Source organism: Trichechus manatus, unplaced genomic scaffold, assembly GCF_000243295.1.
Source record: "Trichechus manatus latirostris isolate Lorelei unplaced genomic scaffold, TriManLat1.0 scaffold00096, whole genome shotgun sequence".
Lineage (NCBI taxonomy): Eukaryota > Metazoa > Chordata > Mammalia > Sirenia > Trichechidae > Trichechus > Trichechus manatus.
This window is the reverse complement of record NW_004444032.1, coordinates 3,324,516-3,346,377: the sequence shown is the minus strand read 5'-3', so window position 1 is coordinate 3,346,377 and position 21,862 is coordinate 3,324,516. Positions and strand designations below refer to the sequence as shown.

The 21,862-nt window shown below is 39.7% G+C and overlaps 1 protein-coding gene and 1 long non-coding RNA gene across 2 annotated transcripts in view; both read right to left on the bottom strand.

Moving 5' to 3' along the window:
* Window positions 1-21,862, bottom strand: part of DOCK4 (dedicator of cytokinesis 4) — a 481,731-nt gene that overhangs the window by 432,172 nt on the left and 27,697 nt on the right. The window lies entirely within an intron of this gene.
* On the bottom strand, window positions 7-9,052 carry LOC111821666 (uncharacterized). The gene is made up of 2 exons (XR_002825008.1): window positions 8,595-9,052; window positions 7-3,901 (listed from the first exon to the last, which is right to left on the bottom strand). It is a non-coding gene; the product is annotated as an uncharacterized LOC111821666 (long non-coding RNA).

Below are 21,862 nucleotides of genomic sequence, written 5' to 3'. Positions count from 1 at the left end.
GTCTCCATCTGCATTCCTTTCCCTCTCACCTCTATCACTCCTGTTCAAGCACCTATCAGCTGGACCTTTGCAGTAGCCTTTAATATTTCTCCTCATCCTCAGTAGCTCCCTGCTGCATTCGGCTACTGCCAGTCTGAACTACCCACTACATGGTCTTTATTACCTCACTCACTCCCTCAACACATTCATGCCCCATCAAAGCCGTTGGTGGGGCAAACAAAGTCTTCCATCATTTGATTCCAACCAAAGTTTCTGACCTATTTCTTCCTACCCCTCTAAACAAACTTTCCACTCCAGCCAAACTACCCTACTTGCCCTTACCCAAACATGGCTTGTACTTCCATATTTCTTTTGCTCTAACTGTTCTCTCACTAATAAGATATTCCTGCATCTTTCAAAGTCATATTATCTGTTGAGATCTAGTGCATCTATGACCCCTTCTCCCCGAGAAGCTTTCCCTAACCCAGGAGTACCTTCTTCTTCCCACTTACCACAAAATAAATTGCCACCTATTTTAGGTCACTGTGCACAACTTCTGTCCTTGACCAGACTATAAGCTTCTACACATTAAGGGCTGTGTACCTGGGTGGTGCAAAGTGCTGAAGTGCTCAGCTGCTAACCAAAAGGTTGGAGGTTTGAGTCCACCCAGAGGCACCTCAGAAGAAAAATCAGCCATTGAAAACCCTATGGAGTACAGTTCTACTCTGACACACATGGGGTCCCCATGAGTCTGAATCGACTCCATGGCAACTGATGGTTTTATTCACCTGCCAAATGCAGGCTCCTGTTGTACCTCTCTCAAAAGGCTTTTGTGAATATCAAATGACAAAATAAAATATTTCATTTGAATGGATTCAAATACATTGAATTAAAGTTGACTATGAATTGAATATTCAATATTGAAATACTGAATTCAAACTGAAGTGGCAGTATAATATATTTGGGAAGGCAAATGCACATTCATAAAATACCAAAGAACCAAATAAGACCGTATGGTATCAGGTTCTAACAGTATTAGAATGCCGCGGGAATTCAAAGACAGGAAAGACTGCTTGGTTCCATGAGATTACTAGTGGAAGCTTTCCCTGGAGAGATGGATTTGAGCAAGCCCTGAGGGAAGGGTAGGATCTACATTAGCAAACAGGAAGGGAGCAGACAGGACAAAGGAAGTCTACCAAACCTGCCCAAAAACCCTAACCCCTTGCCGTGGAGTCAATTCCAACTCATAGCAACCCTATCGGAGAGAGTAGAACTGCCTCCTTAGGGTTTCCAGGGAACGGCTGGTGGATTCAAACTGCTGACCTTTTAGTTAGCAGCCAAACTCTTAACCGCTGTGCCACCTGCCCAGTCTCTCTGAAACGCATCTTAATTTCCTTAGTAAATCATCAAGAATCTGAAGGTGGCAGTCAGAGGTCACACAGAAATCTTCCGAGCAGCACTAGGTGGTCACCTTAAATAGGCACCACCATTTCCCCAGCCAGAGGGCAGTGGCCACAGCAGGAGAAACAACCGAATGTTCCTTTAGCAAAGAATTAAACTGCTGAACTTTAGCTTTCCATACACTTATCTGTTTTAAAAGCATTTACTTGTGCTAACTACTACCTCGGTGAAAGAATCCTTCACTGCATTCATCCGTTGACATTTCCCAACTTTTTCCTGAGAATCCAGGCTCACCAAATATTTTCACAGGTTAATGTGGACTCTGGGCTCTGCAAAGTAGGACCAAGGTCCATCATTAGGATCACCAGTGTGATCCTGCACAGTGCTTTGTACTCCAGTGTAGACACTTAACTAAGATTTTCAGGGTGACAGAACTAACAACTCAAGTGAGTCGTAAGATTTTCATAATTTAAAATCACCTTTAAAAGCAGACATACAGAAAAGCTTATCAGCGGTGAATTTCCTTTACCATTATGATGTCTACCTGGTAATGACTAGCTAGTCTTCAAATATTTCACATACATAAAGACTCATAGAATGTTAAACATATTTGTTAGAAGAACAGCTGAGAAAACACCTCTGTGGACTATAAACTCACTGTACTTGTTTAGAAAATGGAATAGGACACATACCTACTGCAGAATCCAAGTAAGAAAATTTCTTTCACTGCACCATGTTACATGGTGGCTAGTGGCAAGAAACACTCTGCAAGGCACACCGTAACAGAAAGGAAAGCTAAAGACATCTTTCACGTCTGGCATGGAAAACCTAACAGAAGGGTACATTTTCCATAAATTCCTATTAGACTAGAAAGGGGAGTCATAGGATTTTGCTTTAATCCTGGATCTGTCTTTAACATAATATTAACCTGTGAAACACAAAAATAGTTTATTAATTTTGCATTTCAAATTCAAGCACAAAAATCCTTTAGGGTAAAACAAAATGCAGTCCATGCTAACTGTGTAGAGAGGTTGGGTTAATTTACATGCTATAAGGGATGCTATATTTATGGAGGAAGGTAAGTTAAGCTCTCCTAGGGATTACAACTCGAACTCTGGAACAATCTCTCTGGACCGCTTAAGCAATATCAATAGTTTGCTTATGACATTTACACACCTCGGTTAATGTAGCATAACAAAACTGGAGGACCTTTATGCCAAAGTAATTTTTTCCACAATGACTGTAAGTTAAGGATGACAAAGAGCCTTCATCCTAAGCATCCTAACTATAAGTATTCTGAATTCACAGTTGCTATTCTCCATCTGGAAACCCTGGTGGCGTAATGGTTAAGAACTACAGCTATTAACGAAAAGGTTGGCAGTTCAAATCCCCCAGACGCTCCTTGGAAACCTTAGGGAGCAGTTCTACTCTGTCCTACAGGGTCGCTATGACTATGAGTCAGAATCGATTCAACGGCAACGGGTTTGGTTTTTTGGTTTATTCCCCATCTAGATTGGTTTTGACTTTCCAAGATCTTAACATTCAGAGGGAAGAAATGAGGGTACATTATTACTACTATGGTTGTTAAAAAGCTGGTGAAAAAAGATTTCACTTTCCATTATAGTTAAGTATAAAAAATGTGATTTAAAAAGAAAAAAAAAACAAACCAAAGGATAGTATAAGTCAATTTAAAAACGCATCACAATTTTATTTTGCATGTTCCCAAAGAGAATAATTAACTCCAAATAGTGTGAAAGCTCATTTATCTGGCATCAAGAGAGTGGAGCCCTGGAGGAGTGGCTTCCTGAATAACAAACACTCTGCCATTCATTTGCCTGGAGTAGGAGTGTGGTCTCTGTCTGCCAGACTACTGCCCTAGAGGAACCTCCCCTCCTCCACTCTGTGCAGCCCTGACTGGGCCAGCACTCATGGTATCCCAGCCCTCCTTGCCTCAGATGTAACACGTGACCCAGGCTACACCAATCACAGCCATCATCCCCCAATAGAGCAGTACATCTAGAAGTGAGTATAAGAACCAAGAAGGACCTGAGTCCTCTTAATTTTGTGTACAGACGTTGGGAAGAAGAGGGTTTCTTTTTCTTTTTTATCCTGAAGTCCCAACCATGTAGAGGTGGGGCCAGAGAGACAGAGCCCTAAGAAATTCATTCATCACCTGGCTCCTGCTTTGCCCAAAGCCAGGTTTGCACTTGGACAGCTGGTTTCATGAGCCTACTTTTTGAGGTGGGTTTTTATCCCTTGCAACTAACAGAATCCAATCTACAATGCCCAAACTTTACCTGATTTTAAAAGAAACTTTCCCAAAATGAACTACATACTTCTCTACCTTGTGTTGTTGTTGAGTGCCACAGAGTCGCCCAACTCATGATGACCCCATGTGTTAGAGAGGAGAATTGCTCCACAGAGTTTTCTTTGGCTGTAATCTTAATGGAAGCAGATCACCATGGCTTTTCTTCCACGATACCTTTAGAACCACTCGCAAACCACTTCCATCACCCAGGCCCTTGGTTTAAAGGGGGAAAAAAAGCCATAGTAAGCACAATTTAACCCTTTCTAATTGATCTGTAGTCACGTATACCATAACATATGATGTTCTCAAGCACTACTGAATTTTCCAGGGATACCTGCCTCTCCACTAAAGAGTCCAATACTGCTTTGTAACAGATTCCTTTGTTCATTAATTATATTGTAAGCAACATAACACTGCCTGCGTATGGGCACCAGATGTGACTTAGTCCTCCCTTCTAGCTGCTTCTGCCTCTACTGCCACATTCTAAGACAACAGGTGGTTTTTTTGTTTTTGTTTTTTTCCCTAAACATATAGCCAATTACCAAAAGAAAATAAAATAAGAAATGCCATGATGTTTGTTCTAAATGACTACTCATACCTTTCTCTTTGTCCTGAATACAGCTTCACTCAAGTTGCAAAACAAAAAAAACAAAAAGATAGGGGGCAGGAAATGTATGCTACACATATGCAGGTACTCTAACCTGGCTCTACACCCACATCCCAGCATTCTCCCCTCCCCCCCCTTCCCACTTTCTCTGTTTCTCTCTGCACATGCTTCCCGCTCATCACTGCCCTGGCCAATGGCATCCCCTTGTTGTACGCATCCTTTAATGGCCACCCTCATCCCTGAACAGAAAATTTCCTTTCTCAAAGCTCAGTGGCTTAGCTTCTCAAGCTCCCACTTAGAACTTCCTGGAAGAGGTATCAGGCCTAGCTCTTCTTTCTGAGCTAGACCAAAGTCATGCCAAGGTCAGTTGATGGACTGATGGATGCCTGTCTCTGGGTAGTGTGTCCACCACTAGTACAATTAGTGGCAGTCAAAGAGAGGTCATACTTATTTAATCATTTCTTCAGCAAACATTTACACAGAGCTTAGTACAGGCAAAGCAGACACTTCTAAGTGCTTTACAAATTTTAGCTAATTTAACACTCATAATAAACCAACAATGTTAGTACAATTATCATCTCTATTTTACAGATGAGAAAACTGAGGCATAGAAAGGCAAGTAAATTTCCTCAGGACACAGCGTAAGTGGATTTGAACTGAGGCTGTCTGCACCAGAATTTATACTTTTAACCACACTGGCATGGAAAAATCCATGCTCAGGACAGCAAAGGGGCTGGGCAAACAGACACTCTGAAATGTCTAGTATATATTCATTCATTCATTTATTCAAATTTTGGGAGAATCTATTATGTGCCAGATTCTTTTTAAGGGCATAGCAGTGAATAAAACACAAAGACCTCACCTTCAAGGAGTTTATTCTGATCATGTTCAGATTGCCCTGCACATCTTTACTAGTTATATAACATACTAAGTGTTCTTTTTTTTTTTATTTTATTGTTGTATTGTAAGTGAAAGTTTACAATTCAAGTTAGTCTCTCATACAAAGTTTTATACATACATTGTTATGTGACCCTAATTGTTCTCCTTATACTGTGACAGCACATTCCTCCTTTCCACCCCTGATTTCCAGTGTCCATTCAACCAGCTCCTGACCCTCTCTGCCTTTTCATCTCACCTCTGGACAGGAGCTGCCCATTTAGTCTCATGTATCTACTTGAGCTAAGAAGCACACTCTTAACGAGTATCATTTTTTGTCCCATAGCCCATTCTAATCTTTGACTGGAGTTGGCCTCGGGAATGGTTTTAGTGCTGGGTTGACAGACAGTCCGGGGGCCATGCTTCCAGGGGTTCCTCCAGTCTCGGTCAGACCATTAAGTTGGGTCTTTTTACTAGAATTTGAATTCTGCACCCCATTTTTCTCCTAAGTTTTCTTTAAATATATAACTTTATTATTTAATTTAAGGTCTATACATAGCCACATTAGTAAAGTACACATTTCATATACTTTTTGAAAACTGAATAAATAACAACAATCACCGTTGTTATGTTGTTATTCTCTACCCTGTCTGGATCACTTACTCACTCTGTGCCAGGAGCTATACTAAGTGCGTATTACTCCATTTATTCAAGCCTATGTGCTCTATCTAGGAGCCCTGGTAGCACAACAGTTACATGCTTGGCTGCTGACCGAAAGGTTGGCAGTTCAAATCTACCCAGCAGTTCCACAGGAGAAGGACCTAGTGATCTGCTCCCATAAAGATTACAGCCTAGAAAAACCTATAGGGCAATTGTACCCTGTCACATGGGGTCGCTATGAGTTAAAAATCAACTTGACGGCACCTAACAACCACAACAACATGTGCTCTATCTAAAATTCAACAGATGGCTATCCATCTTAGAACTGGCTAGGAAGCCTGTCTCATGCTAAATAATTACAATTATATTAACTAACCTTTCTAGAGCATTTAATGTGCCAGGCTTTGTGCTAAGTACATTCCATGCTCTACCTTCACTGAATCTTCACAGCCATCCTGAGGTGGGCACTACTGTTCCATTATACGGATGAAGAAGCTAAGGCTCAGAGACAGTAAGTAACTTGCCTAAAGTCAAACACCTAGTAAGTGGCAAAGCCACAATATAAAGCACATTCTGCCTGAGCTTCCACAGAGACTACTGGGAAAATGTCACCACTTCTTATCAGTGATGGTCACGCGATTACAACCTTGAGGGACACAGAACTATCCATTAAGGAGTAAAAACTCTTTGCCTTTCTCAGAACTGACGTCAGCAGACACTGCCTAGTTAATATTAAGCAGAGTTGTCAACATGGGCTTCAATTTATAACTACAAACAAAAATTGCCCACTATATGTCTACAAAGTGAACTTCTTTTCCTGGGTTATAAACTCCAAGGAGATGAGAGCTATGACTTTGTCTCTTAACTTGATGTTTGAATATCAGGTGCATTTTTTAAAGTGAAACGTCAGAAAAAAAGAATCAAGAAATGCTTATCTTTCTCTGAGAAGCTGAATTAAATGTAAGGATAAGTTTAGAAGTTGTTAGTGTTGGGTGCTGTGGAGTCAATTTCGACTCACAGTGACCCCATGTGACATAACAGACATGCTCCACAGGGTTTTCTAGGATGTAATCTTTACAGGGACAGATTGCCAGATCTTTCTCATGCAGTGCTGCTGGATGGGTTCGAACCGCCAACCTTTCCGTTAGCATCTGGGAGCTTAACCATTGTATCACCAGGGCTCCTTCTATTTAGAAGTATAACAAGGTAAATGAGGGCATCTACTAATCATCCAATAACACAAACTTTACCAAAGAACCCTGCCATTTAAAAATTCTCCATGTTCCTCACCCTGTGCCAAGGCTTGGAATGCCCTTTGACCCCATCCTTCAAGTAACTGCCACTTCTGGTAACTACAGCACAGTTACAATCCTACCAGTATCACTACTGCTATAGAGGATTAAACAGGTTATTTTCCCCAGACCATATCTTTTCTCCCCATCCAAGATGATAATCACATGATAGGCTTTTTTTCATTTTTAATGTATATTTTCACCTATAAGAGGCAAAGAAAGTGAGAAGACTTTACATACCCACTGTCCACTACACAATCTGAACCAGGTATTGAACTACCAAATGTTGTGTTATTCATATTTTTACAATAATAATTTTTAAAAAGGCATGTTTTAAGTATAAGATAATCTAGCTAATGGAAATATGTTATTAAAGAGAAAAAATTGCAAGGAATAAGTGTTCTTGTTCTTCTAAACAATCACTCTGAAAGACTTACACATTTACACTGGAGATGCCTTCAGAACCTACAGCATATTTCAAATCAAATCCTGTAAGAGTGGATTTGACATTAAATTCAAACCTCAATTCTATGAAGAGAGCAATCCAGCTGTACCCTTAAGGTTAAAAAAAAGTGTGACCTTGTTGGGCTGCGTTATGGATTGAATTGTGTCCCCCCAAAAATGTGTGTCAACTTGGCTAGTCCATGATTCCCAGTATTGTGTGACTGTCCACCATTCTATCATCTGATGTGATTTTCCTATGTGTTCTAAATCCTACCTCTATGATGTTAACGAGGTGGGATTAGAGGTAGTTATGTTAACGAGGCAGGACTCACTCTACAAGATTAGGTTGTGTCTTAAATCAATCTCTTTTGACATATAAGAGAGAGAAGCCAGCAGAGAGACAGGGGGACCTCATACTACCAAGAAAGTAGTGCCAGGAGCAGAGTGAGTCCTTTGGACCCGGGGTCCCTGTGTTAAGAAGCTCCTAGGCCAGGAGAAGACTGATGATGAGGACCTTCCTCCAGAGTCAACAGAGAAACCCTTCTCCTGGAGCTGGCACTCTGAACTCAGACTTCTAGCTTACCAGACTGTGAACGAATAAATTTCTGTTTGTTAAAGCCATTCACTTGTGGTATTTCTGTTACAACAGCAATAGATAACTAAGACAGGTTATTAAGAGCTTCCCAACATGTTTTCAGAATAACAGCAGCATCACTTAAAAACAGGTTAAATGTTTAAAATAACTCCACTTAGCGGATAATAGTTGCTTGGAAAACAAAGTTATGATAATTATACACACTGCTTTAAATTCTCATAATTTTAATGAAACCCATCGCATATTTGTTGGGGGAAGAGGAAAAGTGGGTGACGTGGTTTATAATTTCAAGGTTCCCATCAGACACATGTCCAAAAGTTCTCAACTACAAAAGAATTCATTATATATATAGCTGGACCAAAGTCCTAGGATCTCAATTATGAGATTGTATTTTTCAGGGAATGAAACCAGTAACACTGATCAACTCTTTACCTCCCCCTTCCAAGTTCTTCCAAGGAACTCTTTGAAATTGATGTTGATGGCAGAAGAACAAACTCCCTCCATTTGCAAGCAGACCAGAAAAACAGAAGCAGGTGGTCAAGTAGCTAAGCTGGCAAAGCTTCTGGTCAGTAGCTGGGTGGCCTGAATTCAGTCTTGGCTGCAGTCACCTGGGAATCCTCAGTGCACAGCTGTATAATTGCTATTCCCGCCTTTAAAAGAAGCTGGTTGTGAAAGACAAGAAAAGGCATGGTCAAGGAAACACACACTTTATGATGGAATCTAATGCCATAATGAGCATTAGAAAATCAGCCTGTTAATTCAAAATGCTCATGGCAGAAGGAGGAGCAGCAAAAATACACAGGTATTCACCAGTTTGGTGAAAGTGGGTATTCCTATTACTGATAATCCTTTATACCAAAAAAAAAAAAAAACCATTTTCATTGAGTTGATTCCAACTTATAGTGACCCTAAAGGACAGAGCAGAACTTCCCCATAGGGTTTCCAAGGAGCAGCTGGTGGATTCAAACTGCCAACCTTTTGGTTAGCAGCCTGAGCTCTTAACAACTGTTCATTTTAAATGCCTTTGGGCCTTAGTACTCTGTTTCTTCAATCTCTGGTTCAAGTCCAACCTGTGTAAACTTAAGTAATTCAATTAACCACTCAGGGCCTTGATTGTCTCTTCAGGAAAAAAAAAAAGAATCTAAATAATCTCTAAGATTCTTCTAAGCCTTTTAGTTCCTTCATTTTAAAATGAAAGCCTCCTTGACTTTTTCCTAGGCCAGCAAACTTCCCACCAGCCTGTTTTCACTCAAACTCTAAATAAACAATTGTCCTACATTTTAAAAGCTACTAATATACATAATATAATAATGATCACACTTCGGCTAAATTAATATGTGAAAATCACTTTTTCGAGCCATTGAATCCACCACACATCACATTTTCTGACACAAAAAAATACTACTCTCAGGAGTATTTTGAAATACTTTCTCAATTTGGAATAAAAGTTGTCTGGTACTTATCAGGAAAAAATCAAGTTTTAATGGAGTTTTAAAATGTCTTTACATCATTAATTTTATTGTACAACAATCTAAAAATGTGCTTTAAAAATTCTTCAAAATGTTGAATAATTCATTTGGACTACACTGAGGGATCCCTGATGTTGCAATGGTTAAAGCGTTCAGCTGCTAACCAAAAGGTCAGCAGTCCGAACCTACCAGCTGCTCCATGGGAGAAAAGACCTGGCAATCTGCTCCCTTAAAGAGTACAGTCCAGAAAACCTTATGGGGCAGTTCTACTCTGTCCTATAGGAGCTCTATAAGTCGGAACTGACTCGACGGCAGTGGGCTGGGTGTGGTTTGGTTAGACTACATGGAATGAGAATTAAATGTTTTTGATTCATCACTCCTATTCCAGTATCTGTGCTTTCACCTGAATACGCGGTTTGGAACTGTATAAGCCAAAGTCTCTGGAAGAAAGTGACTTCATTTTAGTTGAACTGGCAGCACACATACACAAAGTTCCTCTACAAACATAGTTAAGCAATACAATACAAGGAATCAGGGAAGGTAAGCGCTGCCTATGGCCTATGAAGAGAATAATTCTGAATTCTCCTTACAGCTTTATTTGTAAGTCACTGGAGGAGAAAATCAGGTACATCTGTTGTCCCAGTTTGGGTTAGAAGTCCATGAAAAATTACAAGCATGATAATTCTAAAAGAAAAAAAAAGTATTCCCCTAGGTGGTCCCTTTTAGAAAGCCATACATGCATTCCTATTACCACTATCATTCCAAAGCTATAGTATTCTAAGTAAAATCAGTGGTAAGAGGGCTTAAAGGGTGAAAGTTTAAACACCAAAACTAAACTGCCACTTAGAGCATGACCACTGAAGTCTTTGAATGTTTAAACTGAGACTTTTACTACCCAAATATTTGATCTTTCAAAGGAAGCACTCCCTGTGTGTTGGTGGGGGAGCGGACTATAAATTATTCTATGACTGACTGCACGAAGACATTTCTGAAAAATATCATGTCAATAGCAAAGATGCAGAATTAGGCATATAAGTTTTAATTACGTGTTTGTGGTCCATCCAAGGCCTTTTGTTCTTTTTCATCTTTCTCTTACAGTCTTTAATGAGAATTTTGGCCTCAATTCCAAAGTACAAATCAAGCCAGAGAGAAAAGGAAACTTTATTTTTCAACTCCAGAAACTAAATGGTCATAGCTGATAAGGGAGGAAGGAGACAAATCACCTCTGTGCTTTGCCAGCTCAATTTCAGAGAGCTGATAGATGCCTACAACTGGCACCCAATAAAAGTTACATCAATCTGAAGAGCTGAGCAACTCAACTAGACACTACAAAATCTACCAATATTTTTTCCTGAAACAGTGCTTCTTAGGCCTCTCAGGCCCCTGATTTATATACAACCACTAAAACTTCAAAAGAGCCCTAGTGGTGCAACAGTTAAGCACTCGGCTGATAACCAAAACGTTGGCAGTTCCGTTTGAACCTACCCAGCAGCTCCATGGAAGACAGACCCGGTGATCTGCTTCATAAAGATTACAGCTAAGAAAACCCAATGGGGCAGTTCTACTCTGTCACATGGGGTCACTATGAGTCGGAATCAACTCAATGGCGCCCAACAAGTTTAATTCTTACAATCTCCATTCCCACAGCTAAGCAGAGGCAGCAAATTACCAGGAGGGGAGGGGCTGCAAAAAAACATCAAGGAAGATTATAAGTGATGGCCTAGTAATGAAATAGGAGATCACCTTTCAGCCAAAGATTAGGCAGGCCTATAAGACAAACAATAATACTTGTGAGAAACGTGCTTCTTAGAACAATCAAGTATACGAGATCAAATGGGCAATATCTGTCCAGGAAAAAAAGATGAGAAGGCGGGAGGGGACAGGAAAACTGGACAAATGGACAGGGTGGACCTGGGGTGGAAAAGCAAACAGGGAGAGTGCTGACACAATGTGGGACTGCAGCCAACACCATGAAACAATTTGCGTATAAATTTTTGAATGAAAAACTAATTTGCTCTGTAAACTTTCACCTAAATCACAATAAATAAATAATAAAATAAAATGAGAGATATAAAGTATAAAAGGCAAGGGAAGCATTCAAAAATCATATATGTTTGGGATTATCTATTATAGGAGAAACCATATTTATCGCGACAGCTTCAAAGACATCATTATACTGCAGAACAAGAAGTGCTTTCGTAATGGTGACCTTGATTACTTAGATAAAAAGTCAAACTATATTCCAAACACTCTTTAACAGGGAAACATATTAACATATTTTACAAACATTTTCTTAAAAAATGTTTTTAATCAGGGTGCTAAAAGGGGCCTCTTAGGTACCAAAAAAAAAAAGAAAAACCCATATGAAATGATAAATTCCCGGAAAGTTTCCAGCTATTTTGTCATATCTGCTAAAATCAGACAGGCGTAATCTGTGACTTTTATTTATCACTACTATTCCTATCATTACAGCTCATAGAAAATGGAGACAAGTAAACATAAAACAAAAGGTTGGTGATTATAAATGCTCAAGCAATCTAAGAAATTTTATAGTCAAATTGACTCCTCATTAATAATTATCAAGATATTGAGATACTCAGAAACAATGTCAGCTCTGGTCTCAGAAGACAGTATACTAAGAAGCAATATTATACATGCTAAAAAATAGGTCTTCTAGCAAAATGATCCAGTTAAACCAAACCAAAAAAAACCCATTGCTGCTGAGTTGATTCCAGAGTGGAACCACCCCATAGGATTTCCAAGGAGCAGCGGGTGAATTTGAATTGCCAGCCTTTTGGTTAGCAGCCAAGTTCTTAACCACTACGCCACCAGGGCCTAGACATTCTAAATTGGGGATACCTTGAAACCACTGCCATGCATTTAAATTGTGAAAACATCTACAGTCACAGTACAGCAGAAAAAAAGGCAAAACTGAACATGGATTGAACCCACTCTCACAAACACCCACAACTTAACTTTCCAGAGGATGGTACTATTGTGTGCCATCAAGTCAATTCCAACTCATGGCCACCCTATTGGACACAGGAGAACTGTCCTGATAGGGTTCCCAAGGCTGTAATCTCTAAAGGGAGCCCTGGTGGCACAGTAGTTAAGAGCTTGGCTGCTAACCAAAAGGTCAGCAGTTCAAATCCACCAGCAGCTCCTTGGAAACTCTTTGCAGCAGTTTTACTCTGTCCTGTAGGATGGCTATGAGTCAGAATCCACTCAACAGGTTTGGGTTTTAATCTTTAAAGAAGCCGACTACCGCATCTTTCTCCTGTGGAGCAGCTGGTGGGTTCAAACGGCAGATCTTTCAGTTAGCAGCCAAGCACTTAACAACTGAGCCACCAGGGGAAGGTAAGCTTTTCAATTCTAAATGTTAGAAAAACTTTCACAAACAGTACTGACCCTCCTTCACAGCACAGATATTTCAGGATCATGCTTCAATGGCATAAGCTTCTGCATTTTCATATCAGTTGGGAAGGCTAAATGGCTCACTTCTAATACTAATTTTCCCCTTAAATGGAAAAATAATTAACCTGTTTCCCATAAAGAAATAACTAATGAATACAATTACAATCTGCCTCATAGAATAGACTAGCTATTGAAAAGAAAAACTATGTAAAGGAATAATAATGAGGATCTTGATCATGTCATAATTTATTTCACTAAATATGATCCATGCAAACAAGTGTTTTTTCCTTCTTCTATATTTAACTTTTTCCCTTTACCTTGCTACAACATTTGATCCATAGAAGATAACATAACTTTTGAAATGGTGTAACTTTGGCTATGTATATTTTCACCAAAAAAAAGGTCCTCCAAGTTCGAGAAGGGAGAGTGTTGACATGTTGTGGGGCTGTTAACCAATGTCATAAAACAATATGTGTACTGACTGTTTAATGAGAAAGTATTTGCTCTGTAAATCTTCATCTAAAATACAATTAAAAAAAAAAAGCTAAAAAGAAAATAACATGATACATTTGTAAGTTATAAGCGCAATAATGAAATAGAACACAATGACCTGATCACAAAATCCCAGAACGAGACCTTTATCAACACACTGCTTCCACCTGGTACGCTCTTTCCCTACCCCATCCCCGGCCCTAAAGTAATTTTTCCCCATGCACATTGAATATTTCTCTGTATTATTATATATGGAAAATATATTGCCTTCAAATGATTCTCTAGCTGCCCAAACGAAATTTAAATCAAATATTCCAGTAAGTTCCCTGTGCTTGAGTTTTGAGATACTCCACGGCAATTTAAGGAAATGTCTTCTACCACCTGGTCAAACAGAGGAAAAAACAAAGAAAAGGTCAAAAAAACAGAGAAGCGCTTCTAGAATAAGAAAAGTTTTATCTCTTCTTTTGCAGGCTCACTTTAATGCACAAGCCTCTCACTTAAGGTTGTGAAATATTTCCCTCTAAAAAGGGAGTTCTGACTGAATCTCTCAGAGCATTTGTCCTCTGTCTTTAGTGGAAATTGAATCATTAAAATCACCTGACTTCAGATAAAGGTTAGATAATCTCCATTTCCAGTGTACTATAAAGAGAATGGAGCCCTGGTAGTGCAGCAGTGAAGAGTTCGGCTGCTAACCAAAAGGTCAGCAGTTGGAATCCACCAGCTGCTCCCTGGAAACCCTATGGGGCAGTTCTACCCAGTCCTATAGGGTCACTGTGAGTTGGAATCGACTCGATGGCAATGGGTTATAAAGAGAATGGAGCTCTTGGAGTGCAGCAGTTAAAAGCTATGGCTGTTAACCAAAAGGGTCGGCAGTTTGAATACACCAGCTGCTCCTTGGAAACTCTATAGGGCAATTCTACCCTGTCCTATAGGGTCGCTATGAGTTGGACTCAACAGCAACGGTTTTGGTTTTTTTGTTTTTGTTTTTATAAAGAGAATAAGCAACTTTTAAATAGTCACTGGAGTCACGTGGGTGGTGCAAACGGGTAACATGCTCAGCTATTAACCGAAAGGTTGGAGGTTCAAGTCTACCCAGAGGCACCTCAGAAGAAAGGCCTGAAGATCCAATTTCAAAAAATCAGCCATTGAAAACTCTATGGAGCACAGTTCCACTTGACACACAGGAAGTCGCCATGAGTCGAAACTGACTTGATGGCAAATGGAAAAAAAGATAGTTACTGTCAATGTTAGAAACAGGTAAAAATCAGGCCAATTGCTCCCTCCAAAAGCAGACTATAGTAATTGCCCAAAATTACAGTAATTCACACTTTCAATATTTACCTTCTGTAAAGAGATAAATTCATTAGCTTGCAGTCTATCGTTAAGTAGAAAAACCATAATACCAAATTGTAAATATTATATGATCCTCTTACTGCAAAGAATACATCAAATAAATAAAAAAAATGTAAAGACAAGAAGGGAATACCTTAAAGAATAACAGTAGGTGATTTCTACAAGTAGGATTATGGATTGATTTTTTTTTTTTCTTTACATTATTGACATTTCCAAATGTTTAGCAAATGACAACCTGCACTGAAGGATCCCCACAAATAGACCAGAAACCAGAGTATACAGTCTCAGATCTAAACAAAACCTGGGTAACTAGAGACAAGCTTAATCACCTCCTGTGAGCCCTCATGATAACCAGTCTGATCATGTGGACATTTATCATTTCACTGATACTAAAGACATCTGGCATGTCAACAGCTCAAAGGCCACCCAATGATCCTCTGGCATTCAGTGTAATCCCTCTGATGTTCTATATGTTTGCCTGATTAATTTAGGTTTTATAGACGTTCGATCCAAAAACCAGGGGGAAAAGAATTGCTTAAAAAAAAAAGCACAATCCCTCACATGCATTGTGTGGGAAAGAAACAGCAAAAGGATGTTGTTGTTTTTTTTCCAATTTATAATTCCTTTTCCATGTTTCATCACAACAGTTACACTTCAAGGAAAGGAGGAAAATGTCACTTCTGGACAATAGCCCTTGCTGTGCTAGATTCTTTTCCATTGTCTCTTCCTGAAGACTTAGTGGCGAAGCAGCTGTTTTGCAGGCAGCAGGTCCTCTTATCCTGGTTCCCTAAGGAATCATGTCCTAAAGAGATTAATAAAAGAGCCAAACAGAAGTAGCTTTGAAAGCTGTGCTGCTCCTTTAAAGGCGGTCAGCAGCTAGTTCAAAAGGGCTCCACTGGGATCTAGTCCGGCTTTCCAAACAAATATTAGTTGCACAACATTTAGTAATCACCTACTCCCAAAGGCTACAAAGACCTGCAGGAGACCCCTGATCGTGTCTATGCTAGCTAAAGAAAAACTTGGAAATGCCCAAGGGCAGGACCTAGCCCAGCAAAACCCTCAGCCAGACATTTTCACTGGCTATTCCAAGTGGAAAACGGCCCCCAAGAAAGGTTACCCAAGCAGTTATATCCAACAATGCAGTGACCAAAAAAGACACTAAGTCAATCCAGAAAGCAAGCAGGGTATCTGGGCAGCCTGACAACAGTGAGACGATGCTAAGGCTGGGGGACCAGACTTCAGCAGCAGCCCCCATCTGATGACCCACAAAGATGCCTAAGAGAAGATTTCTCTGGCTCTGCCAATGCAAGTTTTTCCTTCTTTGCCTTTCCCCACCTCCCGTCTTCTGCACCGATTCCCTCTTGCTTCTCCACCTGTACTGCGACTGGCCTCAGCCTGCCAGGTATGGTTTAAACCACAACCAGGACCGTGCCCTCTGTGGAGTGCTGCCCTTGACCAGCTAAAGACCTTCGACTTTTTGGATGAGTGTGACAGTCTGTAGGATCCCATTAGACATTAGTACTCAATCTGAGATGGTGCCCATCTTCTAAAAGCAGAAATTGTTCACACATGCACATGTAATCTGGAAAAGACTGTGATGACCCACAACATACACGCTGCCTTTTCTATCTGGATCTTTTGTCTCTCACAGTTTAACAACTCACTGCTCAATTTCAGAGTCAACTGCTGACATTTCATCACGGAAAGGAACATGGGTGCTATCCTGCACCAAATCACAAGCTCATTGATTTTTACCTTTGTCTTGCAAAAGGACCAAAAATATTATCATTATCACATGGAACAACTACTACTACTACACACACACATCTATATGTAGGAATGAAAACATGACTATAGGGAATAATCACAGGCTTTTAAATAATAATTATTATTACCATCACTACTACTGTCTTAATTAAAAGTTCTCACTTCCACCTTAGGAGAGTGGAAGATGCTTTTCCCAAAATCTTCCTTTATGTGACCCTAAGTGGTTCCACAGACTTGTGACACCAATCGATTATAGGATTCCTTCTCACTTTCATACTATATCCCCAGATGACTGGTGCTCTAATCATCACTAGATGATGCTTTCTCTCAATGTTTTTCAATTTTTTTTTTTGCTTGCATGCCTACTAAAAGAATTATGACAACTATGTTTCCCCTTGAACATTTTTAAGTTGACATCTAAATTTTTTTCACCTAAAGTTTATATGTTTAAATTTTTTAAAAAGTTTACTATTGTCGTAAATACTAAATGTCTGAAAACAAAATAGTCAGTAAGTTAGGAGTAGTTATATTTATACATTTACACATAATTTGAAAAAAATGATATATCCTTGTAAGAATCTAACAGTCACAGGAAACTTTAAACACTTACATATAAATATTTTATGGTCACAGGAACTTTTTAAATTTACATACATAAAAATATAAATACGAATTTTTTAAATTTCCTGTAACTATAAGACTCTCATTATTATTATTTTAATCTGGATTGATTTGCATTACAGTTATTAGTCATACATGATTGATAAAAACATAAAGATTACATATTTTACAAATGATTATTAAAAATAGATTGTTTTAGAAATACATCTCTTAATGAAATGGGTAAGGCTTTTTTCCCAATTAAATTGTGTATTTGTAGATTAATACTGCTAAAATTAGACAAAACTCAGCATCAATTTTATTCCTATCCACACGAACACATCTCTTTTTTAATATAATAGCCAAGAAAATTTGTTTACACAAATAACTACATGGAAATTTAAATCTGTTATAATAATATCTCTCAGGAGTTTGAATCCCTTCTGGAGCATATGCCAAAAAATTCTCAGGGTGATCTATCATCAAAATTATTTTTAATGATCAGCTGACAACTCAGTTAAGTCCTCTTTCAATTTTGTGGAAAATAAAGAATTGGGTACCACCTGAATTGCCAAAGTATTTGTTCTCCTGTCATTAGAGTCATTAATTTTCATCAACACCAACACCACTATTTCGATCATCCCTTTGTTTGACGCCCCAAGAGTTTTTCTACCCTAGGGTCCACACAGGCATCCTAGTAAGATCAGGGAGGCGCAGAATGGACACTGGCCTTTCTCTGGTCGAGTGGGTGAAGGTCTGTTGGGAAAGGGGAGGTGAGAAAGAAGACTACAGCTACTAAATAAAGAGTGTACATGAAAGGTATTATCTGGAAATAGATTCCCTTAAACCTCTCCATATTGCTCCCCCCAACCTTGTATCCCTTGGAAAGTCCCTGAGTCCATGTACCCTGTCTGAGGACCTCCCTTTGGATCCCACAATCCAACTCAGAACTGGGAGCTTTTCTCTTCCCTCCTGCAGTAAGGCCCCTCTGTCTGCATGGCCTTTTGTTGTACCTTTCCATTCTTCACAACAATACAAAATTTTTAATGGCCCAATTTCTTGGCACTGAAAAATATATTGGAAAAAAATTTCATACATATAATGCCTTTATTTGGTTTCTTCAAAATCAAAACAGAAAAACCTGTATTTTGCACAAACCTGCCAATTACTGTATCTTAATTACAGTAATTTTGTCCCCCACCCTCTTCTAGCTACCTAGTCCTCCTCAGTAACAATGCAGGAACTGGCTCATAATAAGCTGTCTCCTGCACACCTGCCTCTTTTAACCAAGTGCATTTGCTCTGAGATTACACCTACAAAAAAAACAAGTTTTGTTGTTGTGTTTGTGTGGTTTTTGTTTGTTTCTTTGTTTTTAATGAAATCATCACACTTACATTGACCACCTAGGTGTCAGCAACTTTACATACCATTTTCCATTAAGATCTTGGGCAAGGTGATCCTTTGGTGGACCTAAGTTGCCCTAGGTTACAGGGATAGTGAGATGGAGTGAGGGGAAGAGGGAAGATAATTCTGCCAACCAACTTCTAATTTCAGTCACTACTGTCCAACAATTAAGCTGCAGAGCACGCAATCACAGCTAAAACAAGCAGCTGGGAAGAAAAGTTGGGAATCTATGTTGTCTCTGCAGAGTGGTGCCTGTCCCACTGCTGCAGATGTCAGGCCAAAGTTGGTCTGTTGTTGTGAGATGCCATTGAGCAGATCATCAGGTCTTTCTCCCATGGAGCCACTGAGTGGGTTCCAACTGCTAGCCTTCTGGTTAGTGGCCAAGAGCACTTAACCATTTGTGCCATCAGAGCTCCTTAAAGTCAGTTTAGGCTTAGGGATTGGTTAAGGGTTTGTGCTCAGCAATCAGACAGCCCTGGGCGCAAAGTGTGGTATCACTCCTTACTTCGTGTGACCTTGGACAGGTAACTTTTCCAAATCTTAGACAGTGCTTCTGAAATACAGTGATGATAATAACAGCACCTACTGCACAAGGTTACTGTGAGGAGCAGACAAGCTAACAATGCACTTAAAAGCACTTAAACCCATGCCCGGAACATAGAGCTGTTCAGTTAATAGTAGTTATTGCTGTTAAACTATCTTCTTACAAACTCGCAAATCACATTCATAGATGAAATGTCAAATGCAATAGAGGAATTCTGATTTTTTTTTTTTTTTTCCACAAAAATCTGAAATAAGCTCTCTTATAAGGTATTAAAAAAAAAAAGTACTCCCTTTGGGGGACATCTAGATCTTGATCAGCACAGCATTAGGTCTGCTTAAAGGAAAGGGCACCTGCTTTACAGAAGTGCTACTCTTCTCCATGCTAGGAAGGCACCATGGTCAGCTCTTCAGCATGACTGGCCACTAGCCCTCATCTGCTTAGCACAAGCTGCACGTGCATGTTTGCGCATGTGTGCACGCACACAACACACCCTGAGAAACTCATCCCCTGGGACTTTCATGCGATAGTAAAATCGCTGTGGGAACACGGTCACTCAAATAAACAATTTTTATTAAGTACCCAGCATCAGGATATCGGAGAATCCCAGAACGCTTACGGACACCAATAGCGCTCTCTCTTTCCCTAAGACCTTTGTGAAGGCCGCTTCTAGTCTCATTTTCCTTCATCACAGTTATAGATGAAAGGCAATGAATGCAGTGTTACATCAGCATCTAAAAGAGCTGTCATGTTCCTGCTACAGTACACAAGGAGGATTTTGGCATAGTGGTTAAGAGCTACGGCTGCTAACCAAAAGGTTAGCAGTTCGAATCCACCAGCCACTCCTTGGAAACCCTATGGGGCAGTTCTACCCTGTCCTATAGGGTCGCTGCGAGTTGGAATCGACTTGATGGCAAGAGGTTTATGTATTTCAGAAGTGAGGCTTATAGTATACCATTTCTTCTTACTTAATTTTTAATGGCCTCAAGTCAATTTATAATTTAAATGAATAAAGCATTTTCACAGAAGAAAGAGTCAGAAGGAGAGAAGACGAGACTTTAGCAGAGTGGGGAGGGGGGTGTGAGACATGAAGGTCATCCGTTGGCAGCAGCACCTCTACCTCCTTGTTCAAAAGGCTCCCTTTGTAAAGCCTTGCTTCTTCTCTCGTTCCACCCTCTACAACTCAGCCTGGAACAGACAGACCCACCAGAAAACATCAGCAGAGCAGCACTAGCGACAAGGCGAAACTGAAAATACACCATCTCCTCATATTGTTCTTCAAGTACCAGATACACAGAGTCCCAGTCTGACAAAGAAGCTGCCTAAACTACCATGACAAGGACATCATTTTGTTTCTGGCAGCAGTATGTCACGTGGAACGACTGGTTTGTGCTTTTCCAAAAAGTGATCCAAAAAATAAAAATATTTTTTCTATCCATCAGCCATCGCACTTCTCTTCATTCTTCTCTTTTGCCCTCTGTTCACAACCACAGAATAAGAGTTTCAAACATAGACTATGTCGTGCACATACAGCAGGCTACCAAATTAGAAGCTTTCATAAAGATTCCATTATGCTATCCATCCCACAAGAAATGAGGCCAATGAAAGACACAGCAGCAACTTCAGATATAAAACAAAGTTACAATAGTAAAAAGAGTTAAATTTTTAAAAAATTTGTGTTTGAATTTAGCCAACTCCTCAAAAGTTAGAATAAGAAGTACTCAAAACGTTAGGGTACTTATCATTTGGAAATAGAAATATAGACGGACGTGACCACAGGAGAAAAACTTCTATGTGAACGCTCTAAAAACTCTACCTTATAGATAACAAGTAATACAACAGTGATGTATTATCATTTGTTAAGGAGTTTCAGAAAATCGAGCACAAAGATTTTTTTAAAAACCTAGATACATGCACACAGAAAGCCAGAGGCAAACTCAAGATACTTGGCACACAAAGAATTCATTCAAGGAGAACACAGCTGCTTCAAACGGAAATTTCTCTAGAATGTGATTTTTAACTGACACATAAGGTCACCTCACAACCCTTTCTTCCATACCGTAGAAAAACCCAGCTTAATGAGAAATATGGAAATAAAACTGGCAATTCTACTGTTAAGATTTAGGAGATTAGCACAGCTTTATTTCAAACCCCTCAAAATTAGGAATGTGCCAGTGAAACAAACACCTGAAAGGTATGATGAATATTAAACTCAGGCTCTATCACTTTAACATAAGCATTTTTCAATTCGAGTCTTCATATTATGCAAACTTCTGACATGTTGTTAGTAAACTGACAAGTTGTCAGTCCAGTTTGGGGGAGAGAGGCAACATTAGTTCCTTGTTCTGTGGAACAGTAAGTCCAAACAAAAGTCTAAAATAGAACATGACTGAAAAACAAAATTCCAAAGTAATTAAAAACCTGACAGGGACTCCGGCAAGATGGCGGTCTAGGCAGAAGCACCACGCCGTCCCTCCACAACAAAGATCCGAAAAACTAAGCCAAACAGAGAATCAACAATCCTGACACCCTAGAACATCAAATGAAGAGATAAAGAACTCAGCCGAACACCAAACGGAGTAAGAACACTGAAAGAGAACAGAGAGCGAGGAGAGATTCATGCAGAGGTCCCCTTCCAGCTAACGCAGCGCGGATCCACC